Source organism: Mustela nivalis (assembly GCF_964662115.1).
Source record: "Mustela nivalis genome assembly, chromosome: 1".
Taxonomy (NCBI): Eukaryota; Metazoa; Chordata; class Mammalia; order Carnivora; family Mustelidae; genus Mustela; species Mustela nivalis.
The window spans coordinates 26,178,132-26,188,219 of record NC_139020.1 but is presented as its reverse complement, the minus strand read 5'-3'; positions in this window follow the sequence as shown (position 1 = coordinate 26,188,219).

Genomic DNA, 10,088 nt, shown 5'->3' with positions numbered 1-10,088 from the left:
AAGTATCCATGCAAATGAGACAAGAGATTGACATAGTAATTAAATATTTATAAAAAAAATCTGCTCTACTCTTTGTGATGCACAGATGTATTCTTAACATTAAATCGTGACACAGGAGGGAAATCGGGTGTCCAAGCATGGCAGATTTCTCAATGCCAAGAAACTCTATGTCTCTCTCAGAAGATGTTCTAATGAACTTGACCTAAGCCAAATGGAATCACCAGGACAGTTGGGAGGAGAAGCACACTGGTGAGGGTAGGGAGTCTCTCACCCTTCTGGCTGAGTCAGTTCTGTAACTTATACTTGAACTGTAATTATTTGAAAGTTGGGTAAGAAGTCATGACATCCAGACATCATATTTCTTACAAAATCCTCTCTGGTGCCAGAGGCATATAGAAATTTCCTGCTCCAAGACAGACGGATGCTCATAATCATGACGATTTGTGACACTTGCTTGACCTCCTTGAGCTACGAATAATCAAAATATTTGACCTAAAACAAAAACTTTTCAAGGCAAATTAATTAATTTATTTCAACAGCTTTAGAGTAGTGAAAGTGCGTGTGTATGAGTTTGAGTATGTGTGTGTGTACACATTGCTGCTGCTCTATAAATCTCGTTTATTTTCAGTTCGTAAGATAGCTTAACTGCTAATGTTAATATTTACCTTAAATAGCTATTATCACCGTTATCTAAAGTGATCCCTTTATCTGTGAGGAAAATGACTGCAAACAGGTTAACGGTTCTACATCTTAGAAGTGGATTGTTCTTTACAAGAACACATTTTTTTTTTGAGAGCTGAGAATCTCCTGCTAAGGTCAAATGGCTTTTAAAGTCAAGTGGTGAAGTTAAATGACTGAGAAATATTTGGAATGCAAGTTAATACCCAGAAATTTGCAAAGGAAAATATTTTGGAAGAAATTAACTGGACTCAAGATGTTTCATTGAACTCAGACGTAAAAGAGTAGAAGAAGCAAAGGGCAAAGCACTGGAAGGAGTATGTTGCTGGGGCCAAAGAGCAGTTTATTTATAAGACGTTTGTAGAATATGACATTTTACTCAAATGTGATAGCTTATGTTGTCATTTTCAATGTATGATAAATGCGAAGTATTTTATAATCCAGAGACGATGGAATGTCCCAGATTCTCTAGCTACTCCATCAAATTCTAAGAGTTCTGGCTACACTGAAAATACCCACCAAATATCTTCTTCTGTACCTTCGCACACAGTAAAGCTTGTGCTTGTAGTTCCCTTTCCTCCCCCTTTTTCAGCCTACAAAATGTCTTCTCATCCAGCAACAGCACGTTCAGTATCACCACTGTTGGGATCCTATCTTGACTTCTCCAGGCAAAGTGAATTCCCTTTCTCTTAGTCAGATGACATTATATTCTAGTTATTTAATTCTAACTATTTAATTACAGGTATTAAATTCATTTTTATCACACATCATCATTATGTGAAACCCCAAACCTCAATGTCAAACCATGTGTTTTATGACTACTATATTCATGTTCTTCCTTACATCCTCAGAACGTCCACAGTGCGTTTGTATGTAATGTTCTCAATCCCATTTGCTAAATCATTGTTGTGCTGTGCCTCTCCATCAGTCTATGTCTCTGTGTGCCCCATGCTCCCTCTCTTGTCTCTCCTTCCTTAACCTTCCATCCACACCTCCACCCATGCCACCACTGGGTGTGACTCTAAGTTCACAAACTCACATTAAGATGTGCACCAAGGGGGGCACCTGGGTGGCTCAGTGGTTAAAGCCTCTGCCTTCAGCTCAGGTCAAGATCTCGGGGCCCCTGGGATTGAACCCCACATCAGGTTCCCTGCTTTGCGAGGAGCCTGCTCCCTCCCCACACTCTGCCTGCCTCTATTCCTACTTGAGATCTTTGTCAAATAAATAAATAAAATCTTTCAAAAAAAAAAAAAAGGTGTGCACTTGGAAGATTTTATTTTAAACTCAGTTATGGGGTTTAGCCACCTGGATGGCTCAGTCAGTTAAGTGCCTGCCTTCTACTCAGGTCCTGGGATCTAGCCCTGCATCAAGCTCCTTGGCCGGCGGGGAGTCTGCTTCTCTCTCTCCCTCTGCTTCTCCCCCTCCTTGGGCACTCGCTTGTTCTCTCTCTCTCTCTCTCTCTCTCTCTGTCAAATAAATAAATAAATAAATCTCAGTTTAAAAATTCTATTATTTTGCTTACTTTTTAAGGTTGCAGGTAAGACAGTTTAAAACAAGGTTTTAATCCTAGGGTAATAGGTAATAATCCTATTTTTAGGGATATATTTATATATATATATATATGTACATATATATATATATATATATATTTACCTGAAAACCACATTTTCAGGTAAATATTTTGCCATATAGATTCCAAGGAAAGAAAGGTGGGTGAATCTAAAGGTGCCCTGAGTTGCTGACCTTCTGCTCTCTTCCTCCAAAATATCCTGAAGGACATCAGTCAGTCAGTGCCTGAGACCCTCAATCCACTCATGGACAGGACGGGATGCCCATGCCGATGTACATGTTAAATATCTATAAAACTGGACTTTTTTCTTTTTTATCTTCCTGTAAAATGAAAATAAATAAAAGTTTGATTTTGTTATATCGTCACATTTGAAACCATTAGTTCAAAATGTTCTCTCTTAGTATCTGCATTATGCTCTGCAAAGAATATGATAGGACTATGTTGAAAAACACCCTTATATTCAAGAATAAGAAAATAGAGTGGAAGAGAATTCAGAGCAAACAAAATTTTCCCCAGTGTTTAGTTTCTACTCTCTTGTGGCTATTTTTTTTAAACACCTTTATTTCATATATAATTTACCTTTCATATAATTTGCCAATTTAAAGTGTAAAATTTAATGGTTTTTCGTATATTTAAAGGGTTGTTCAATCATCATCACAGTTGGTTTTAGAACATTATCATCATCCCACAGAGACACTCGGTACCCATCATTAATAACCACTCCCCATTTCCCCCCAACTTCTCCTCTCCCCTGTCCCAACCCTAGGCAACAATCTATGTTCTTTATTTGCCTATTTTATACATTCCATATAAATGGAATCTTAAAATATGTGGTCTTAAATGAGTTTCTTTTAGTTAACATGTTTTAAAGGTTCATCCATATTGGAATATGTATCTGTGCTTCATTTCTTTCTAGCCTAATAATATTTCATTGTATGGATACACCATTTATACAACAGTTAATGAATATTTGGGCCTTTTACATATTTTAGCTATTATGAATAACGCTGCTATGAACATTCAGGTACAAGTGTTTTATGGGCATATATTTTCATTTCTCTTAGTTATATTCCTAGAAGTGGAATTACTAGGTCATATGCAAATATATAAGAAACTGCTACAATTCAATGGCAAAAGTAACCAGATTTTTAAAAATGGCCAAGAATCTGAATAGACATTTCTCCAAAGATGATATACTGATGTCCAAGAGGTATATGAAAAGATATTCAACATCACTAATCATCAGGGAAATGCAAATCAAAACCACAATGAGATCACCTCACAACTTTTAGAATGGCTATTTTTTTTTTTTAAGACAGTATGTATTGGCAAGGATGTGGAAAAGGAACACTGGTACACTTTAGGTGAGAATGTAAATTAGCACAGTTATTATGAAAAACAATATGGAGGTTCCTCAAAATTTAAAAATATAACTACAACATGATCCAGCAATGCCATTTCAGAGTATTTATCCAAAAGAATTAAAATCAGAATCTCAAAGGGATACCTGCCCTTCCATGTTCACGGATACATTATTCAGAATGGCCAAGACATAGGAGCAGGCTAAGTATTCATAGGCAGATGATTGATAAAGAAAATGCCATATAATTATGCTAAGATTTCTGAAATAAGTCAGACAGAGAAAGACAAATACCATGTGATTTAATTTATATGTGGAATCTTAAAGACAAACCACCACAACGAAACACCAGAAACAGACTCATAAATGCAGAGAAAAAAACTGGTGGTTGTCAGAGGGGAAAGAGTTGGAAAGATGCGTGAAATACGTCAAGGGGACTAAGAGGTACAAACTTCCAGTTATAAAGCAAATAAGTCATGGGGATGGAAAGTAAAGCACAGGGAATACAATCAATAATATTGTAATAACACTGTATGGTGACAGAGAGTAACTAAACTTACCATGGTGAGCATGCATAATGGGAGTTGTTGTATCTCTATGATACGCACCTGAAACTAATATAACATTATATGTCGACTGTACTTTAATATATGGAGGGCACGTATTGCATGGAGCACTGGGTGTGGTGCATAAACAATGAATTCTGGAACACTGAAAAGAAACTAAAAAAATAAAGAAAAATTTAAAAAAATTTTAAAAATGAAAGAAAAAAAGAATGTGGTATATAAACACAATAGAATATTATCATGCCTTAAAAAAGAAAGAAATCCTGCCATTTTGGACAACATGGATAGACATGGAAGACATTATGCTAAGTGAAATAAGCCAGACACAGAAAGACAAATACTCATAATATCAATTACCTGTGGAAGTTAAAATAGTGAAACTCATAGAAGGGGAGAAGAGAATGGTGCTTGCCAGGAGTTTGGGGAGGGGAATAAAGAGAAGGTGACAGTTAAAACATACTAAGATTGTTACACAAGATAAATAAGTTCTGGAGAGTTCTAGTAATAAAGCATTGTACCTTTAACTAACAGTACTGTATTGTATATTTAAAATTTGCTAAAAGAGTAGATCTTATATTAAATGTTCTTATCACACATCATCATCATCATCATCATAATGGTAATAATAAAGAAGGTGGGAGGAAATTTAGGGAGAAATGGACATATTGTTTATGGCCTTGATAGTGGTGATAGCTCCACAAGTGTATACTTATCTCCAAATTCATCAAGTTTTATACTTTACATATGACAGCTTTTTATATATCCATCATACCTCTATAAAGTGATTTTAAGAAATAAACTATGCAAGGGTGTCTAGGTGGCTCAGTAGGTTAAGTGTCTGCCTTAGGCTCAGATCATGATCTCAGGGTTGGGCTCCCTGCTTAGTAGGGAGTCTGCTTCTCCCCTCCCTCTTCCCCTCTCCCCAGCTTATGCTCTCTCTCTCTCTCAGATAAATAAATAAAATCCTTAAATAAATAATGCAATTTCATAAATCTAGTAAATATTGCTCTACACTGAAATTTTGCTACAGGGAAGCTCATTGGGTATAGGTCATTATCATCTCCAGGGAAAACTATGATACAAACTGTCATGAAAGTGTTCTTTATTACAGAGATAGCATGACACAAACATTAGGATGGGTTTGTGAGTTCATGTATAGTAAGGCATAACATTATGCCACAAAGATGTGGGTTCCTTTTACCCACCCATCCACTCAAATGGCAAAAATTAGTTTGAGGCAGCCCTTTCTAGAAAGTTGACTATTCATTGTGTAGTTATAAAATATTGTGTTATCACCTACTATTTGAAGAATTAAACTTCTTGTAAAATATAATTAATTAAATATAATTCTTAAATATAATTCTTAAAAACTTTCTCCACTTTTCTGAAGAGAGGAAAAAGGTTGACAAGAGGCACAGTAGTTTATGAATAGCTCCATTCTGAAATGTATTCAATACCAATTTACCATGTGAAGGCTGTGAGTGCTACTCTGGCAAGAGTTTGCCAAGCAAGGGGGCCAGCTGGGTTTGACCGTTCTCTCACTTAATGGACTGAGCAAATGTGTTGGTGAGCTTAGTCCCTGAAAACACAAGTGTGATACATTGCACCCAAAACCTTCATATAGTGAGATATTAATACTTTGGGACTCTTTGAATTAAATAACACTTTTCCACTGAATTGTTTCTCAAAATGATTCATGTGCTAATGTGTGTTTTAAATCTGCCCTAAGAAAATAAAGCCTAACACATCTTTAATGTTGTTTGGCAATATAAACTTACCTTTGCGGAATATCCGTGGTGGAACAAAATTTGAGAAATGTGAAGGTATTAAATGTAACCCTAAGCTGGGAATAAGTATGTCTTATGTACTCACTAATTCTGAGGGCTGGCAAGCTATTTGATTTTTGGACTTCAGCTAATAATACTACTTCCTCTTGTTTCATGAGGAGGGTTAAGGAGATAACAATATCCAGATAGGACTGTTCATATCCATCATTGTATGCTTATCACCAAGTATAGCGCTGATATATGGTAAATATTCATTAAATATTTATTGGATATTTCAGGAAAACAACATGTTTATACACATAAAACATAACTAGATAATTATAAAGTACTTGACAAATATAAAATAGTATCTCATAATATTAGAATGACTCATCCTGACTTGAAAATAATTTCTAAAGTTTTATCTCTGCCATCATAATTTTGGGTGACTCACGATTTTTTTCCCATTGTGTAAAGAGGCATATAATTAGTCACTCCTAATGACTGTTATTAGTGTCAAGTATTCCATTAGCAATAATCTTGGAAAGAGAACAGTAGTTGAATATGAAAAAGTATAGGAAAACTGTGATAGGAAGAGAATTATATTATAAAATGTTATTAAAATGGATCTTGTTTAGTTTTTCCATGGTTTCTCTGTAGCTCAAGAATAACTACCAAAAACAAGATGGAACATTTTTGCGGCATACCAGGTTACTGATGGTGACATAAGTGTTTTCAGCTACTAAGAATGTATGGAGATAGTGACAGTACCAAAGCTTATCAAAAGAGTCGCTTGGATCTGGATTTCTTCTAACAAGGTTTTTCACTAAAACTCTTTATGATTTTACTTCCTTTGCTACTACTCTAGCTTCTCCTCTTCCACTAGCGACTTAATATATTTATTTGCACTGTTAGCTTTCTCATACAATATTTATTTCAATCAACTTGACTTGTTTCAATTAAAGAAATAAAAATTATGAAATATCAAACCTATCAGAACCTGTGTTTTGAACAAAATGTTGGAGCCAGCCATAAAGATTCGTCATTTCAACCTAAGGAAAACTGCCTTTCAAGTGCTTTATATGACGTTCCTGACAACTTTTTTGAGTTTGACCAAATCACTGAACGTATCTGTTGCCAGTTCAGGAGCAGGTTTGTGAGGACAGCCTGTCTTTATGGCCCATATAAACCCCTGAAGAAATCAACCATGTGTGCATTATGCTTACAGGGTTGATAACTCGTAAGGAAATAGACAAAAAGTGTTTTCGAAAGTGAGAACAAAAATTAACATCTGATTTCAAAGATACATTTATATTTCCTTGCTTCAAATAAATTATAATTCATGAGAATGGAAACTGAAGATTCTAGAGAAAAGGAAAAATAGTTATTCCATTGTTTTTTCTGGTCCGAAGCTGAAGTACACTTGCACAGCTGTGGGAAAAAAGGAGAAAAAAAGGGCGTTCAAAGACTCTCAACAGGCATGCTTCAATAAGACATCCTACTGTTCTAGAAAATGCCTCAACAGAAAGGTCAATTTTTAAGAAATCATTCAAAGGAATAAGCCAAACTTAAAAGAAATTTGTCTGGGATCCTAGGTAACCTTACTCTGCCCCTTCTGAGTCGATTCTGTTTCATGTCAGAGACACACTAGACAAGTGGATGTGAAAGGGAAGGGCGATGTGGGCTTTCTGGGCTGATCTACCACAGCCATTCTTTGCGATGCTTCTTCCATTGTCAACACTTCAAACAGAAACCATAATGTGAATATCACCAGTGAGAGATTTGGAAAATGCACCACATCAATGACTTACTCCCCTGCCCCCTCCCACACCTGCTACCCTCCCCCCAAGAGAACATTAGACCTTATTATCAAGATACTGTAAGAGAAGTTGCCGGCGAATGAAGAGTCCCCTCCATGCCTCATTGTTACCTCATTCAATGGCATCCTGGCCTTTTGCAACAAAGTCTTTGATCGTACGTTTTGGCTGTGCATTCCAACTCCAGAAAGCGTGTTAGAGAATTTTATTTTTTATTTATTTTTTCAAAGAGTTTTTAATTTTTTTTAAAGTAATCTCTCCACCCAACCTGGGGCTCAAACTCAGAATCCCATGATCAAGGGTTGCATGCTCTGCCCCCCAAGCCAGCATGTTAGGGAATTTTTAATAAAAGTCATTTGCCCATAAGAGTTCAGTACATTCAGGATTTTTCTTTGGATATTCTTCTGTCTACAGTACAGCAATTAAGAAACTACAATTGTACATTATTTCAAAAATGAAGAAAAGAGGAAAGGGAACTTTCTTCAGATAACCACACTGTTCTTCAAAGGAAACATATTCTGATTGTTAAGTCCCTGGTATTTCTACTGCGTTATGTTTCCCCGGACCACAAGGATGAGTTTTCTCTACACTATTATCAATATTGGAAATGTGCCACCTACTCTGTTCTTTTGGTTCATTGAGCTAGGAGCTTTACATGTGTTATTTCATATAGAATGATAGAGACTTCCTGTTTTAATTTAGCACCACAGCTCTCCACAGGGTTGGCAGACATAGACAGGGCTGGAACCTACATATTTACATATCTTTGGTCCAGAAAGCTCTGCTCCCAGCCCCTTCCTCTCTCCTCTCATTCAGGAAGGAGAGCTGAGAAATTCCAAAAGTCCATTCTGGAAAGGCTTGAATGGGACGCCATGTTGTATCAGGACAACTTGAACAAACTTCCAGTCACTCTCCCGGCTCTATTTTATTTTACCCAGTCCATCCGGCATACCATTCTCAAGCAGATATTTTAAACACTTCACTTTCATTGCTTAATCACTTAACGAAGAACCGACCCTGGACTCTAATTTCCTACCACAGCATGCTCACATGCAGCAGCCTGACTTCAGCTTTCTGCATAAATAATGTAGCCACAACATATGTCCCACTCTTCTAGAATAAACGGCAGTCTTTCTGAGAGAAAAATGTTCCTCGCCTTCTCCCTTTATCAGTTATATTTATTCCCAGTTCTGTGATTTAGCTTTTGCTGCCTCTCCCCAACCTAGATGTTTTTCTTTTTGTTCTTGAACTAAATTAAACTATTATTAATGACTCACGTCTTCTGTGAAGACTTCTCTGAATATTTCTGGAGACTGGAGAGAGAACACTTCTCTTGGTTACAATTTCACTTAGAGTGGGTGACACAAGGTTGGTCACTTCACTTTTGACTAAGGTTGTCCTGACCGTTAGTTTTCTCTTTCTGTACTTACAGTAACCTATTGAGGGGTCTATGTCTAGCGAATAAATCATGCTGTTGGTTTGTTAGCCTACCACTAGCTATCTAATTGGAAGGACTTCTGAACGTGTTTTATTTTAGCAAAGATATTACTTACATAAGAAAAAATCTCTCTTTACCTCTCTGTCTCTCTCTCTCTCTTTTGCCCTCCGTCTTTCTGGACAAACTGCACAGATTTTGGGTGAGGTTGACAAGAGTTACCATGTGGTTTCCCACTAGTTACTGATGAGTTACCAAAACCTATTTTCTCCTGTAGATAACAAAAATACCATCAAACTCGTGGTTCATGTGAGAAGTAAATAATATAATAAGTGTGAGGTCATTAGCACTATTTCTGGCATAGAGTCAGTTCTTAATAAATGGTGTCTTTATTTCTAATTTAGGAGAGAAAATCAGTCAAATGATTAAAAGAATGAACCATAAGAAACACAAACCTAGCTTTAAATTCTATCACAGTCATCTATTAATTTACTAAGGTGTCTTAACCTCTGTGTTCTTTATTTTTTTTATTCCTTTCAAACATTTGGGTAGTACTTTCTGCACAACACTGGGAAGATTGAATGGGTAATAAAGACGTGACCAATATGTTGACAAGCATGATGTGTGTGCACTGTGATCACTGAGTAAATTTAATGGGATAGGGGTAGACAATATACCTTCTCTTATCCCTGGAGGGAACACTCAGACAGCTTCTCCTGCTTTTTCTCTCATTAAAGGGGATTCAACCATTACTATAAATTGAAAACATAGGCTCAATTCAGTCACCAGAATGTTTAGTCTGATAGAAGAGTGGAAACTACAAATACGATTTAACGTGCAACTTAACCCCTCAACCATCTGGCACCTGTTTTAGGCTAGAACTTACCACGGTGCAA